General features: G+C 46.2%; 1 protein-coding gene across 1 annotated transcript in view; it reads left to right on the plus strand.

The window, feature by feature from the left end:
* Nucleotides 1-17,688, plus strand: part of grik5 (glutamate ionotropic receptor kainate type subunit 5) — a 56,697-nt gene that overhangs the window by 2,651 nt on the left and 36,358 nt on the right. The window lies entirely within an intron of this gene.

Here is a 17,688-nt window from a genome sequence, read left to right on the forward strand (position 1 = left end):
TTCCTTCCTTCCTTCCTTAATTCCTTCCTTCCTTCCTTAATTCCTTCCTTCCTTAATTCCTTCCTTCCTTAATCCCTTCCTTCCTTCCTTCCTTCCTTCCTTCCTTCCTTCCTTCCTTCCTTCCTTCCTCTGAAATGGCACCTTGTCCATCTCCCATCCAAACACCAAGCCAGGCTGCCCCTGCTTAGCTTCCGGGGTCAGGTGTGGCCTGGCCTTCAGGCTTCCTCTGATGGAGATCTCTGGAACTTCAGGGGGTCTCTTGGGCAGAGAGACCCTTCCTCTGGCCTTCCTCGGGGTCTCCAAACCCTAACATGCGCTGCTCTCCTGGTGTAAACACTTGGGAATCTCCGTGAGGGCCATTGGTTTTCTTCCGCTCTTTCTTCTTGAGGATTTCATCTTCTTTTATTATAATCCAATAATAATCATCATCATCATAATAAGGCAGTGAGGAATGGTGGGAGTTGCAGTCCAAAACACTTGGATGGAGAACCAAAGTTGGCCCAGGCCTGAACAAGTGGGTGAATTTGGGCCTCCTCTCCCTCCTTGGCTGGAGCCTCTGTCCCAGTCACTTCTTCTCTTTCTCCAGTCACCCACCTTCCTTCCTTCCTTCCTTCTCTACAGCCAGACGGACAGGTGCCAGACTGGGCTTGCTTGATGCCTCTCTCTCTCTCTCTCTCTCTCTCTCCTCTGAGGGTCCCCAGTGTGTGCCTTCAGATCTCTCTAACCCTTTGCTCCCCAAAGTCTTGACCTCTTCTCACAGCCCCCTCCCCATTGCCCCCCCCCCCGGCCCCTTCCCCTCTTGGGCCCCTCTGGGCTCTTCCTCCTTTTATAATAATAATAATAATAATAATAATAATAATAATAATAATAACTTTATTTTTATACCCCACCCCATCTCCCCGAAGGGACTCAGGGCGGCTTACATGGGGCCTGGCCCGATAAAACAAACAAATAACAGTAACAAAGCAATAAAACAATTATCCCAGTCAAAACATCAACATCAATAAAAACAATCATTAAAATCAACAAGCAGGATACAGTGTTAAAAACAGGAGACTAATTCGTAGATCCCAGGCGAAATGCAGAGTGTTACGAAATGAGAAAGGAAATCTCAAGTTGAATGGACAATAAAGTGCTGTATAAAATGGCAAGACAACAACAATGGGACTATTATGGAATGGACAGATAGATCAATCCAGCAACAACTAAACATCGAAGGCCTTTTGGAACTCCTTTTGCAGTTCAGGTGCGATTATGGTGCGAGTACGAATTCTGGGAGGTGTGCATTCACACCTGGGAACCACTGTCACATCTCTGGTCATGTTTACACATTTGGAAGGAAGTCCCATTGAGAGGGAGGAGGGAGGGACAAGGCTTGTGTTGTCGAAGGCTTTCATGGCCGGGATCACAGGGTTGTTGTATGTTTTCCGGGCTGTATGGCCATGTTCCAGAAGTATTCTCTCCTGACGTTTCGCCCACATCTATGGCAGGCATCCTCCTAACCCTAACCCTCACCATAGAATCATAGACTAGTAGAGTTGGAAGAGACCTCGTGGGCCATCCAGTCCAACCCCATTCTGCCAAGAAGCAGGAAATCTCATTCAAAGCACCCCCGACAGATGGCCATCCAGCCTCTGCTTAAAAGCCTCCAACGAAGGAGCCTCCACCACAGCCCGGGGGAGAGAGTTCCACTGCCGAACAGCCCTTCTCACAGTCAGGAGGTTCTCCCCGATGTTCAGGTGGAATCTCCTTTCTTTCCTGTAGTTTGAAGCCATTGTTCCATGTCCTAGTCTGCAGGGCAGCAGAAAAAAAGCTCCTCTGAGGATGCCTGCCATAGATGTGGGTGAAACGTCAGGAGAGAATACTTCTGGAACATGGCCATACAGCCCGGAAAACATACAACAACCCTGACAAGGCTTGTCTTCTGCTCCTCCAGAGACCGGGACGCAATGGAGTGATTCCACCTAGGAAGGTGGTTCCACCTAAACATTAGGAAGAACTTCCTTATGGAAGGAGTTGCTCAACAGCGGAAGAACGTGGAGTGCCTTGGAGTCTGGTGGCGCCCCCTCTTGGGAGGTTCAGAAACAGAGCCTGGGTGGCCATCTGTTGGGAGGGATTGGGTGGCGGGGTTGTTGTATGTCTTTCAGGCTGTGTGGCCATGTTCCAGAAGTATTTTCTCCTGACGTTTCGCCCACATCTATGGCAGACATCCTCAGAGGTTGTGAGGCATGGAGAAACTAGGCAAGGAAGGTAAATATTTATCTGTGGAGAGTCCAGGGTGTGACAAGAGTCCTTTGTCAGTTGGAAGCCAGCGTTAATGTTTCAGTTAATCACCCTAATTAGCATTGGAAAGGTTTGTCTCTTGCCTGGGGGGCATCCTTTGTTCAGAGTCATTAGCCGTCCTTGGGGCTCCTCTGCCCTCAGAGTGTTGCTTCTTATTTATTGTTCTGATTTTTGAGTTTTTTAATACTAGTGGCCAGATTTTGTTCATTTTCATGGTTTCCTCCTTTCTGTTGAAGTTGTCCACATGCTTGTGGATTTCAGTGGACAACTTCATGTTGGGCTGGATGACCTTTGGGGGTCCCTTCCAAGCCTGGCCCTTTTCTTTTCCTCCTTCTCCTCAATGGGACTTTCTTCCAAAGGTGTGATGTGACCAGAGGATCGTGTGCAGCTCCTGTGCCAGGGCCCTTCAGACATGCTCAGAGGCCCTGATCGTTCCTCACTTCACGCATTTCAGGGTTTTGTGGTGGTGCCAAAGGACAGATTGTTTTGCAGTGTCAGAGTTTTCCTGAAGGAAGGAAGGTGAAGGGAGGAAGAGAAAGAAGGAAGGAGCGAAGGCAGGCGAAGGAGGGCAGTGCTGCTCCCAGGGTGTTCCCAGGCGGAGTCCCTCTCCAAGGTGCTGAACTCCACCTTCTTCCCCAGACATGCTCCGGACATGAGAGTGACAGGCAAGGAGGCCCAGGAGAGAGGGTCCCTGGAGGGTCTGGGGCCTTTAGAGCCGAAAGAGACCCCAACGTGGAGCCCCTGCCCCTTTCTGGGGACGAAGCCCAGCCCAGCGTTGCCGCTTGTGCATTTGCCACGGACTTGCAACGCAGGCGACAGACACGCAAGTCAAAAAGCCAGTGAGCATCAGGTCTTAGCCGGCGACAAGGAATCAAAGTCCTGCCCGTCACACACATGGAGAAGACCCCTGTTTCCAGGCCTGTGGCCAGAGAGAGAGGGGCCGGCCGGAGGGTCCGCATCAGGTGTCCAGGGGTCAAAGGCCGCCGGTCTGAGGCCTGGCGCCACTGTGTCGGGACGGCGGCATCCCTGTAAGCGGATTACGGGCGGCTCCTTCTCTGCGCCTGGATTGCCGCTGATCCGCGCAGGAGGCCTTTGATCCCATTAAACTCTTACCAGGCTCTGCGGCCGAGGCGGAGGAGGAGGAGGAGGAGGAGGCTAATGGGGCGCCCGGCTCATGAGGCCACTCGGCCTGCCTTCCTTCCTTCCTCGCCCTCGGAGAGCGGGGCGGGTGGAGTGCCCGGGAGACAGGCCACGCAGGGGGGCACGAGGGGTGGCACAAAGGGGCCGGAAGGGACCCCCAAAGGCCATCTGGCCCAGCCCCCTGCTAAAAGGCAGGAAGGCACGATCTAAGCCCGCCCGACAGATGCACAGCCAGCCTCTGATTAAAGAATTTAAAGAAGGAGACAGACAGAATCCTACAGTCGGAAGGAACCCCAAAGGCCATCCCGTTCAACCCCCTTCTGCCAGGCAGGAAAGCGCAAGCCAAGCCCTCCCACAGATGGCCACCCAGCCTCCGTAATAATAATAATAAGAAGAATAGTAATAAGAATAGTAATAAGAATAGTAATACAGTAGAGTCTCACTTATCCAACATAAACGGGCCAGCAGAATGTTGGAGAAGCGAATATGTTGGATAATAAGGAGGCATTAAGGAAAAGCCTATTAAACATCAAATTAGGTCATGATTTTACAAATGAAGCACCCAAACATCATGTTATACAACAAATTTGGCAGAAAAAGCAGTTCAATACACAGTAATGCTATGTAGTAATTACTGTATTTATGAATTTAGCACCAAAATATCACGATATATTGAAAACATTGACTCCAAAAATGTGTTGGATAATCCAGAACGTTGGATAAGCGAGTGTTGGATAAGTGAGACTCTACTGTAATAATACTAATAATAATAATATACTGTAGTTGTAAGGGACACCCAAAGGACATCTAGTCCAACTGCCTTCTGCCAGGCAGGAAAGCGCAATCTACCTCCCGACAGATGGCCACCCAGCTTCTGTTATAATAATAGTAAGAATAGTAGAAGTAATAGTAGTAGTAGTAGTAGTAGTAGTAGTAATAATAATAATAATATACTGTAGTTGGAAGGGACACCCAAAGGATATCTAACTCAATTGCCTTCTGCCAGGCAGGAAAGCACAATCCAAGCCCTCCTGACAGATGGCCACCCACCCTCTATAATAATAATAATAATAATAATAATAATAATAATAAGAAGAATACTAATAATAATAATATACTGTAGTAGGAAGGGACACCCAAAGGACATCTAGTCCAACTGCCTTCTGCCAGACAGGAAAGCGCAATCCAAGCCCTCCTGACAGATGACCACCCAGCTTCTGTAATAATAATAATAATAATGGTAGTAATATAGTTGGAAGCGGCTGAGGGGGAAAAGGAAGGGGCCTGAGGCTGTTAGAAATGGTGGGAGTTGTTGTCCAAAACACCTGTAGGGACAGCCCAAGTGTGCCCATGCCTGGACAAGAATCTCCCAGACTTCCTTAGGCGCTGGCTGGGGATTGTGGGAGTTGTAGTACAGAAATCCTAAGCTTGGGAGCGAGACAGTGTTGCCTGGGTCTCTGCATCCCCCCCTTTCTTCTCTTTCTCCCTGTTCTTTGTTACTTGTCGTCTTCATTCTGCTCTTTATTTATTCATTCCGCTGCCGTGCTGCTGCCACAGGCTCCATCCATCTCACAAATGATAGACAGATAGTTTGGAAAGATAGATGGAGAGAGAGAGAGATGGAAAGAGGGTTGGATGCGGGGCTTGCTTTTATAATCTTCCCTCCCAACGGCTACAGTTCGTTTCCAGAGACTGCAGCTCCCATCAGCTGCTCAGCTCACGGGGATGATGGGAACTGCACTCATACCTCCATCCGCCCTGCATTGTGGGGTTTTCTTTCCCTTTTTCTGCAACTCGAGGCCTGTCTTTGGGGAGGCTGCCCATTGCTGGGCGTGCATTGGGGGAAATGCCTCCTGACAGATGGCCATCCAGCCCTAAATAGATGTCCATAGAGATGATCAAGAGGAAGAGATGATATCATAGGATCCTAGAGTCGGAAGGTGCCCCCAAAGGCCATCCAGTCCAAACTTGTTCTGCCAGGCAGGGAGGCACCATCGGATCCCTCCTGACAGATGGCCATCCAAACTCTTACTTAATGAGTCTCCCTTATTATACAAAGTAATTGGAAGAGAGACCCCAAAAGGCCATCTGGTCGAACTGTCCTCTATTATTTAGGAAGACACCATCTGATCCTTCTTGACCCAAGCTCTTATTTTACTTGATGCGCCTCATCATAGAACCAGAAGGGATCCTCAAAGGTTATCCAGTCCAACCCCTTTCTTTCTGCCATGAAGGATAACACATCTGATCCCTCCCGACAGATGGCCGTCCAACCTCTGCTTAAAAGTTTGCTTGCTTTGGGCAGAATGCGAGGGGACCATTAGAAGTCGCCAAAACCAGCCGCTTCCTGCAGATGCAAATCACTCAGATTATTATTATTATTATTATTATTATTATTATTATTATTATTCCTCTCCTTTCCCCTATCTAGGATCCAAAGCAGCTCACAAAGGCGAAACGAGTACTGGCAGCTTCAAAAGCCAGGCAGAAATTTAAAATGTCACTGGGGAATTTCAACCTGCATTTGGTTGCTGTAGCCGTGTGTTGGTTTTGTGACAGTATATGCGATTTATGGCCCCTGGTCATGGCGCAGTGTGTTAAAGCGCTGAGCTGCTGAACTTGCAGACAGAAAGGTCCCAGGTTCAAATCCCGGGAGCGGAATGAGCGCCTGCTGTTAGCCCCAGCTCCTGCCAACCTAGCTGTTCGAAAACATGCCAATGTGAGTAGATCAATAGGTACTGCTCCATGCAGTCATGCCTGTGGCCACATGACCTTGGAGGTGTCTACGGACAACACTGGCTCTTCAGCTTAGAAATGGAGATGACCACCAACCCCCAGAGTCGGTCACGACTGGACTTAACGTCAGGGGAAAACCTTTACATTTACTTATTATTACTATTATCACTATTACTATTTTTATTATTACTACTAAAACTATTATTACGATTACTATTATTATTGCTATTATTATTGCTATTATTATTTTATTATGACACAGCAAACAAGCTAGACATGCTGGATTTCGTATCACAAAATCCCAAGTCGAACACTTCCCAAGTGTCTAGGACTGTGCGATGTATTTTCAGATGATGCGCGCAGATCCCAGTCGGGCGGCCTTTTGCAGTTGGCAGATTGTGATAATGTCTATTGTTTCCAAATGCCGGCTGAGATCTTATTATTATTATTATTATTATTATTATTATTATTATTATTATTATTATCATGCCTGTAGCCACATGACCTTGGAGGTGTCTACGGACAACACCAGCTCTTCAGCCTAGAAATGGAGATGAGCACCAACCCTCAGAGTCAGACATGACTGGACTTAACGTCAGGGGAAAACCTTTACCTTTTATATGCGATTTAATAGTGTTGTGTGTTATCACTCCATTTTAACCCTGTTGTATTCGCCATCGGGGAGGTGATGATGATGATGATGATGATAATAACGGTTGTCATTGTTGTTACGGTGCTTCTGCTTTGCCATCAGGGCTCGTGTGCATTTTAATAGCAGTCCTGACAGGGAACCAGCCAGGCTTCCTCCTGCGTGCTGCCTTTCCCGGCCATCAAGGGTTGTGATTTATCTCATGGACCCTCGGGCCAGGAGCCCCCCAAGCAAACGCATGGGCTTTCCCTCCTGCGCCTTCCTGGGTTTGCATTTGATCCCTTCCTTCTCTCCTTCCCTCCATCTTTTTTTATTTCTTTCCTTCCTTCCTTTCCCCGCCCTTTGCTTGAGTCTCTCTCAGGGAGCCTTCCTGGAAAGTGTTTTGATCCGGCAGCACTTCACACCCTGGTGTTTCCCTTGCTTTTTTCAAGTCCTAAAGTGCTGCAATGGGAAGGCCTTCCAGGCCCAGAGTGAGTCCTCCGGCTGCAGAGGCCAGGAAAACAAAAACCATTGACCCCTGAATAGGACTGGGATGGGATACTGGATCCCTCTGGGAGGGCAAGGCCCACTCCTGTCTTCTGGGCCACTTAGCAGAAGCTCTTACTCCCTGATGCCATTTCCCCAAATTCTCCGTTGGCCTTATGTTGTGCTGACCCCCAACCATCACATTGTTTTTGTTGCTCCTTCATCACTGTTGTTTTGCTCCTGTTGCAAATCATAATGTCAGTATCTGATATGCAGGATGTATTTTCATTCACTGGACCAAATTTGGTACAAACCTTATACGCCCAAATCTGAATACAGGAGGGTTGGGAGGATTGATTTTGCCATTTGGGAGTTGTAGTTGCTGGGATTTATGGTTCACCTACAATCAAAGAGCTTTTGGAACTCCACCAATGATGGCATTGAACCAAATTTGGAACACAGAGCCCCCATAACCAGCAGAAAATACTGGAAGGGTTTGGTGGGCATTGACCTCGAGTTTGGGAGTTGTAGTTCACCCATATCCAGAGAGCGCTGTGGATTCCAAACAATGATGGATCTGGACCAAACTTGACACAAATACTCAACAAGCCCAAATGTGAAGTTTGAGGAAAACGGATCTTGACATTTGGGAGTTGTAGTGCTTTCTGGGGTCTTTGGTGACCCCTCTGACACCCCCTTGCGACCCCCCCAGGGGTCCCGACCCCTAGGTTGAAAAACACTGCCTTAAAGGAAGGAGACTAATAAGTGGTCATGCTGACATCGAAGGATTGTGTGTGGGGATGATGGGCCTTCTGGTACCGGTTTCCTGACAGCAGCCCATTGCAGAGCAGTTGGTTGCATCTGTCAGTGTTGCAGGGAACCAGGGTTTGGGCCCAAGTCTGTTTCATAAAAGTGAAGACCTGGATGTTTTGCCTGTGTTGGAAACACCCTGAGTCCCTTTGGGGAGATAGAGCAGGATACAAATAAAGTATTATTATTATTATTATTATTATTATTATTATTATTATTATTATTATTATTTCATTATGACACAACAAACAAGATAGACATGCTGGATTTCGTTTCACAAAATCACAAGTCGAACACTTCCCAAGCGTCTAGGACTGTGTGATGTATTTTCAGATGCTGCTGCAGATCCCAGTAAGGTGGCCTTTTGCAGTTGGCAGATCGTAATTTTGTCAATGTCTATTGTTTCCAAATGCCGGCTGAGATCTTTTGGGATGACACCCAGTGTGCCCATCACCACCGGGACCACCTGTACTGGTTTCTGCCAGAGTCTTTGAAGTTCAATCTTGAGGTCCTGATAGCGGCTGAGTTTTTCCTGTTGTTTTTCGTCAATGCAACTGTCACCTGGGATGGCAACATCAATGATCCAAACCTTTTTCTTCTCCACAACTGTGATGTCTGGTGTGTTGTGTTCCAGAACTTTGTCAGTCTGGATTCGGAAGTCCCACAGTATCTTTGCGTGCTCATTTTCCAAGACTTTTGCAGGTTTGTGATCCCACCAGTTCTTTGCTGCTGGGAGGTGGTACTTGAGGCATAAGTTCCAATGAATCCTTTGGGCCACGTAGTTGTGCCTCTGTTTGTAGTCTGTCTGTGCGATTTTCTTACAGCAGCTGAGGATATGATCAATGGTTTCGTAGGTTTCCTTGCACAGTCTGCATTTTGGGTCATGAGCTGATTTTTCGGTCTTGGCCTTTGTTCTGATGGCTTGTTTCTGGGCTGCAAGGATCAGGCCTTCTGTCTCCTTCCTTCTTCAGGGTCCCATTTGTGAGCCAGAGCCAGGTCTTCTCCTTATCAGCTTTTCCTTCAATTTTGTCAAGGAACTTTCCATGCAATGTTTTGTTGTGCCAGCTGTCAGCTCTAGTTGGTAGTGCGGTTTTCTTGTACTGGTTTTTTGTCTGCTGTGCTTTGAGGAATTTCTGATTTTTGACTTCAATCAAAGTATATTATTATTATTATTATTATTATTATTATTATTATTATTATAAGACTATTCAATAGATGGGTGAGTGTTTATCGAAGGAGGAGAGCTGAAATGTTTTGCTCTTGTTTATTTTTGGAATGTTGTTAAAACACCCGCTTCAGCGTGGCCTGAAATGGCCCCCGTTTGCCCCCCAAAGGAGCCGGCAGCCATGAGTCACATTTGCTTCTGCCACGAGTGTAAAGGCCGCCCAGATCTCACCCCGTGCCCTGAAATCACTCTCTGAGCTTCTCCAAGGAAACAACAAAATCTGGAAGCCGTTCTCTTCCTGGGTTGAAAGTATTCCTATGAAATTGTGCGGCCCTTCCTTTGAAAAGAGTTGTTGCGCTCCAGAAACTTCGTTGTATAGATAGATTTATTTATTTATGTATCATGTCAAACGCAAACCGAGGGTACAAGTTGTATATTTGAAAACACAAACAAAGTGTAAAACACTTGGCATGATACAAAACGTTCTTTGACTTGTAGCTGGCCACTTGGAGTGTCTCTGGTGTTTCTGTATGAACCATAACAATATATAGATAGATAATACCTTTCCTTGTATATTCCTTAAAATATTTCCTCCTTTCTAAATATACAAAAGCCGGCCTCCATATCTTTGCAAACCCTTCATTATTTTACCTCGCAGCCTATTAGGCAGCTCGGCCATTGGTACGTATTCTGAAAACCGGTCTCTCCGGTCTCTGAAGTCACTCTCTTTCGCCCTCCCAGGATTTCGCTATCACAGGATTTTCTTTCCTGGGCCGTAAGGCCATTATTTCCTAAACAGGGAAAAGTTTATCAAACTGCAAAAACTTTGTCTTTGCAGGAGGGGCATTGTCCTGCAGTTGCGTATTTTGCTTTAGTTTTTCAATGAGTGTCTCATCATCACGTCTCAATCCATTCAACCTCGTTTGTGGCACAAAAACAAAGTTTCTGGAGTAGAACAATGACTTGCAAAGTAAGGACCGCAGGATTAAACAGGAAAAGAACATTTTTTTCTAGCGTTATGATTCTGGCTGTATTGACAAATCTCTTTATCTCCCTGGCAAACTCCCTCCCTAAATAGTCCCAGAAGGCACATTTCCTTGGGGTTTCTTAACCTTGGGGTGGGCCTGTAGGCTGTGGCCTGAGGCTGAGAGAGTGCGCTTTGCTCAAGGTCACCCGGTGGCTCTTGCACCAACGGCCACTCCGTGTTGCCTCCTTTTGGGGTCCAAGGCAGCCACGTGTTTCCAGCCGGGATCCTCCTCCTCCTCCTTCTCCATCATCATCATCGGGGTGTTGGCAGCGGTGTTGGCAGCTTGGTGGTGGCCCCTGCCCTCCCCTGGCGCCTGTCCGCCTCCGCTTCCACGGCGCCGATCCCGGTCCCTCCGGAGGCGCCTGCAAAGCCCGATGGTGCTGCTGCTCCTGCTGTGGAGGAAGCGCTAGATCCGAGGGCGGATTCCCTGCGCCGCGGTCGCAGAGTCACTCGGCGCTTCCCAGAGAAACAGGTGGGAGGGAGGGATTGGCACCCGAGGAGGGAGAGAGAGAGAGAGAGAGAGAGAGAGAGAGAGAGAGAGAGCCCAGAGGGAGGCACGACCGAGAGAGAGGTGGGGATGGAATCCTTCAGCGGGAGGGCCATCCGGTCCTACCTATGCCCTGTTACTAATAACAACAACAACAACGACAGTAGAATCCTAGAGTTGGGACTCCAAGGGCCATCCAGTCCAACCTATGCCCTATTACTAACAACAACAACAACGACAGTAGAATCCTAGAGTTAGAAGGGATCCAAGGGCCACTCAGTCCAACCTATGCCCTATTACTAACAACAACAACAACAACAACAGTAGAATCCTAGAGTTAGAAGGGATCCAAGGGCCACTCAGTCCAACCTATGCCCTATTACTAACAACAACAATAGCAACAATAATAGTAGAATCCTAGAGTTGGGACTCCAAGGGCCATCCAGTCCAACCTACGTCCTATTAACAACAACAACAACAGTTGAATCCTAGAGTTGGAAGGGATCCAAGGGCCATCCAGTCCAACCTATGCCCTATTACTAATAACAACGACAATAACAGTCGAATCCTAGAGTTGGAAGGGCTGGACACAAAACATTATTTGAGAAAACAGAAATGCTGGACCACTCTCACAACTATCATGCCAGATGACACAGAGAAGCCACTGAAATCCACAAGAAGCAGGTGGACAATTTCAACAGAAAGGAGGGAACCGTGAAAATGAACACAATCCGACTCCCGGTATTAAAAAGAAAACTCTAGAATCAGGGCAGTAAATAAACAATACCACTCAGAAAACAGGGGAATTCCAGACAGGAAACTATCAGGGCCAGCTAACTCCTCCCAACAAAGGGCTCCCCCAGGAAGGAAGCAGCCAGGCTTTGAAGCTGCAAGGCTATTCAATGCTAATCAAGGTGGCCAATGGTAACATCTACACTTGCCTCAAGCAGACAAGAATTCTTTCTCCCACACTGGACATTATTCCACAGATGTGTGTGTGTGTGTGTGTGTTGTCGAAGGCTTTCATGGCTGGAATCACAGGGTTGTTGTGTGTTTTCTGGGCTGTCTGGCCATGTTCCAGAAGCATTCTCTCCTGACGTTTCTCCCACATCTATGGCAGGCAACCTCAGAGGTTGTGAAGCAAGTGACCTCTGAGGATGTCAGACTGTTATATGGATAAAGTTGGAGGATATTGGACGAATGGATTTTAAGCATATGTTTTATGTTTTATACTGTATTTAATTGGTTGTAATATATCTTTATCTTTATTTTGTTGTTTTTAATGATGTATCGGCATCGAATTGTTGCCAATTGTATGCCACCCTGAGTCCCTTCGGGTGAGAAGGGCGGGATAGAAATATTGGAAATAAATAAAAATAAATAGATGTGGCCGAAACGTCAGGAGAGAATGCTTCTGGAACATGGCCAGACAGCCCGCAAAACTCACAGCAACCCAAGACAACAATGACAACCACACCATCCTCGGCTGAACATCTGCATCCAATCCCAGGCTGCAAGAGACATGTCCACGCTCTTCCAAAGCCAGAAGGAGATGTTGTGTTTGTTGGGTTTTTGAGGAACGTGCCTGTTGTGGCCTGGACTCGGGATGCCAGTGTGTCTCCCCTGAATGTGCCCTGAATGCGAAGGAGGCTCATGCAAGTCAATGAGGAGGGAGGGGCGCTTTGGAGCCCGGCGGGAAAAGGCTGCAGGGCCTTCCGTGGCCTTCCGTGGCCTTCTCTGGCCTTGGGTTCTCGTCCAGCGAAAGGACAGTTAAGAGGCAAATGTTGCAGAAAAGACATGGCAACAGGGGTGTTGAAGAGTTACCACAAAATTTAGAAGAAGGAAAAACCCTGCTCCTGGTTTGAAAGTGTTGTTTCCTGTGTAATTGCACAGTCCTTACTTTGAAAGTACAGTAGAGACTCACTTATCCAACATAAACAGGCCGGAAGAATGTTGGATAAGTGAAAATGTTGGATAATAAGGAGGGATTAAGGAAAAGCCTATTAAACATCAAATTAGGTTATGCTTTTACAAATTAAGCACCAAAACATGTAGTTCAATACGCAGTAATGCTATGTAGTAATTGCTGTATTTATGAATTTAGCACCAAATTATCACAATGTATTGAAAAGATTGACTACAAAAACATTGGCTACTAAAAGGCAGACTGCGTTGGATAATCCAGAATGTTGGATAAGCGAATGTTGGATAAGTGAGACTCTACTGTAGTTGTTCTACTCGAGATACTTGGTTTTGCCCAGACTAGGATGCAATGGGTTGAGACTTGCTGATGGGATATTCGTAACAGGATCATGTCCCTTCTGCAAAGACAAAGGTTTTGCAGTTTATTCAGCTTTTCCCTTGTTTTTATGATAGAACCAATTAGGAAATAATGACACTTATAACCTAGGAACAAAAACCACAGTGTTACATAGCGTTGTTGTTGTTATCATCATCATCATCATTATTATTACTAGCTTGAGGACCCGGTGGTGCCCGGGTTATTAAAAGAAAGCATTGTTTGTTTTGGGATGTTAGGCAATATCTCTTAAGTTTGGTCCAGATCTGTCATTGCCTGGGTTTAGTGTTCTCTGGATAAGGGAGAACTACAACTCCCAGACTCCAAGGGCAATCACACCCAAACCCTGCCAGTATTCGCAGTTGGCCATGTTGGGTCTGTGTGGCAACTTTAGTCCAGATTTGTTGTCGGCCGGATTCTAGACAAAGGTGAACTACAACTCCCAGTCCGTTGTCAGTGGGGGTCACAGTTTTCCTGGATGTAGGTGAACTATAGCTCTCTCAATCAAGGTGCCTTCCCACTAATCCCTGTGGTATGTTCAGTTGGTCATGGGGCTTCTCTGTGCCAAGTTATGTGTATAGATGATGTGTATAGATATTATAATTATATTTATTTTATATATAACACATATTGCTATTATTATATATTGTATTATGTATTTTGCTATTATATTATCTATATATAGATAAAAGGGTAATGAAATTTCAGCCTAGGACAAAACAACAAAACTACACATCCCAGAAACACTAAACTTGGCAGCACAACCCCTCACCCATGCCTCTACGTTCATACAACAAAAAGAAAAAAAATAAAGTCCTAATTAGAGGGAGAGGAATAATTGTTTTTATCCAATTGCTGCCAGTTAGAAGGCTAAGCTCCACCCACTTGGTCTCCTAGCAACCCTGTCAGCCCAGGGGACAGGCAGAGTTAGGCCTCACTTAGGCCTCTTCCTCACTGCCTATAAAATACAGATTATCTGATTTGAACTGGATTATATGGCAGTGTAGACTCAAGGCCCTTCCACACAGCTATATAACCCATTTATAATCTTATATTATCTGCTTTGAACTGGATTATCTTGAGTCCACACTGCCATATAATCCACTTCAGTGTGCATTTTATACAGCTGTGTAGAAGGGGCCTCATATAATCCAGTTCTAAGCAGATAATATAAGATTATAAATATAATATGTAATAATTACTGTGATATAATAATACAGAACAATATAATCTCTAAAATCAGGACAGTAAATAAAGAGCAACACTCTGAAAGCATAAGCCACAGCAATGCGTGGCCGGGCAAAGCTAGTACTATAGAAAGTTACTAGCTTTGCCCGGCCACGCGTTGCTGTGGCTTATGGGAATCCTTTGTTGGCCAGGTGGAATAGCAGTGAATAGCCTTGCAGCCTCAAAGCCTGGCCGTTTTCTGGAGTAGCTGGAGCTTTTTGTTGTATGAACGTAGAGGCATGGATGAGGGGTTGTGCTTCCAAGTTTAGTGTTTCTGGGGTGTGTAGTTTTGTTGTTTTGTCCTAGGCCGAAATTTCATTACCCTTTTATATATATAGATTATTCTTCCATCCTTTTATTAGGAAATAATGGCATTGATAACCCAGGAACAAAAATCGCAGTGTTCCATGCTGGTATTTGCTGGCAGTTGAGGAGCGCCTTGCGGCCCCATCTGCTGAGCCAGAGTGATCTGCATTACATGGGCAGTGTAGACGCACTATATTCCAGTTCAGTGCAGTTCAAACTGGATCCCATGAGGGTATGCAGACCATGTAAGGTAGATCAATCTGCACTATAAGATGGGTTTATTACGACATGTGTTGCAACCAGGGCCAAATGACATCCCAAATTGCAAATGTTCTTCAGTGGCTGCTCTCTTTGGGAGGCGGCGCCTAGCAACGCCTCCTTAGCAGCATCCGGTTGCCAGGCAACGGTGACTGCCTGGGATGGGGATGCCCAAGCCGAGGGGAAAGCAGCCTGGGAACGGTCCTTGTGCAAGGCCCAGAATCCACACGTGGGTGTGTGTGTGGGGGGGGGGGGGGGCTGTGGATTGTTGTGTGTGTGTGTGTGTGTGTGTGTGTCCCCCTTGTTCCGTGGTTGTGCTTGCTGTACCTGGCCTCAGGTGCCCTGGTGAGAAGGGAGTGGGAAACTCATCCTGATGGGGAGGGAGGGGTGGGGAAGGCGGAGCCAGATTTGAATATGCAAAGGCTGCGAGTTCATTCAGGGTCACGTTGGTCCAGGTCTCCTTGATTCCTGCGAATGAGGAAGAGGCTCCTCCACGTCCAGGGCCGGCCCGGCCTCACCTTCCCCTCCTTGTAACACTTCCCTGATGAAAATAATGCACCGAAATCTGCTCCTTGGGTTTGTAGCAAAAATGAGAGGAAACACAGTGTGGAGGGGACCCCAGAGGACATCCATTCTGACCCCTGGGCAAAGTCTCTCCAGGGCTGGCGCATAGCCGCTTTGCATCTCCTTATGGACAGAATAATAATACAGTAGAGTCTCACTTATCCAACATAAACGGGCTAAAGTGGTACCTATTTATCTATTCACGCTTCTGTTTTCAATCTGCTAGGTGGGCAGGGAGCTCGGGCTGATGGCGGGTGCTCACCCGACCCGGGCTTGAACTGCCAACCTTTTGATTGGCAGGATTTTCTTCAGCTTAGCAGTTTATCCCGCTGCGGAGAGAAAAAGTGGGGCATAAATAAACATCATGATGATGATGATGATGCATTCTAATACTAATAATCGATACATAGCCGCTTAGAGTCTCCTTGTGGAGAGAAAAACTGGGGTAGATATAAGCATAATAAACATAATAATAAGGATTTTTGGGATGGGAAGCCCCTCCTGCCACCAGTGACCAGACTCTGGAGAGAAACTAGTGGGGCTTCCTTTTGCAGAATATCATTCTGCGATCCATCTTTCCCCTCTCTTTTTAAATATATAGTTTTATTTGGTTATGCAGATAAATCAGAACAACAGCAATTACAAGTTACCTTTCTGTGGATTCAAGTTACTTCCTTCTGTCTCCATGGCCTATGGCTTGGTTTTGTGGCTAAAGGGGAAATGCACCTTAACGCTCAAGGTGAGAACAGCCGTGCGGACGGACGGACAGACGGACGGACGCTGCTGCTGACTCAGCTCAGAGCAGGACAAACTCAAGTGCAAAAGGAGGGAGGCCCACCAGGCACAAGAGCTTTAACATTATTATCATTATTACTATTACTACTACTGCTACTATATCCCGCTTTTTCTCTACCAGGAGACTCAGAGTGGCTTTACATTAAAAACCTTTTGATAACAATTTTAAAATCTAAAAATATATACAAACATTAAAACAGAATTAAATATCAGTGCTCAGAGGTTGTGAGGTATGGAGAAACTGAGCAATGAGGTTTATATATATCTGTGGAAAGTCCAGGGTGAGAGAAGAACTCTTGTCAGTTGGAGGCCAGTGTGAATGTTGCAGTTAATCACCTCAATTAGCATTGAATAGCTTCATCTCCTGGCTTCTTCCTGCCTGGAGAGTCGTTAGCTGCCTTTGGTTGATTCATGTCTGGAACTCCTCTGTTTGCAGAGTGTTGCTTCTTATTTACTGTTCTGATTTTTGAGTTTTTTAATACTGGTAGCCATATTTTGTTTTGTTCATTTTCATGGTTTCCTCCTTTCTGTTGAAGTTGTCCACATGCTTGTGGATTTCAATGGCTTCTCTGTGTAGTCTGACATGATAGTTGTTGGAGTGGTCCAGCATTTCTGTGTTCTCAAATAATATGCTGTGTCCAGGTTGGTTCATCGCATGCTCTGCTGTGGCTGATTTCTCTGGTTGCGTTAGTCTGCAGTGCCTCTCATGTTCTTTGACTCATGTTTGGGTGCTGCGTGTGGTGGTCCCTATGTAGACTTGTCCACAGCTGCATGGTTTCCGGTAGACTCCTGCAGAAGAGAGAGGATCCCTCTTGTCCTTTGCTGACCGTAGCATTCGTTGGATTTTCTTTGTGGGTCTGTAGATGGTTTGTAGGTTGTGCTTCTTCATCAGTGGTTCCCTTGATGTCTGGCAAGAAGACCTTTCCTCTGGGTGGAGATTTGTCTTGACTCTCCTGGCTTGCTCTTGGCCTTGAAGCTCTTCTGATGTCTGCGGTATTAATAATAATAATAATAATAATAACTTTATTTTTATACCCCGCCTCTATCTCCCCAAAGGGGACTCAAGGCGGCTTACATGGGGCCAAGTCCGGATAAAAACAATAGCAATATAAAACACAACAATAGACAAAAAACATGCACAATTATAAAAAATTAAACATTAGCCAGTAAAAAACAAGAATTAATAAAAACATGGATTAAAACGGAGAGATTGTAAAAGTAGACTGGGTAAGGTGCACCATACAAATATAGTAAACACGAGGTGACTGATAAAGTGCTGCAAATTCTTGGAAGTGCAAATTGGGGTGGGAATAGACCCTGTGTCTATACCGAGTTGACAAAGGTAAAAAGTGCAAATATCATTGGTATTAAACAATCCAGTTAGAATCCATGAAACTCCCTCCGAAAGATGATGATGAGGATGATGAGTTATTCCTGCTGGGATGAAGGGTCAAAAGCCCTTAATTTAATTCTGTTT

This window comes from Anolis carolinensis, unplaced genomic scaffold, assembly GCF_035594765.1.
Source record: "Anolis carolinensis isolate JA03-04 unplaced genomic scaffold, rAnoCar3.1.pri scaffold_10, whole genome shotgun sequence".
In the NCBI taxonomy this organism is placed as follows: Eukaryota; Metazoa; Chordata; class Lepidosauria; order Squamata; family Dactyloidae; genus Anolis; species Anolis carolinensis.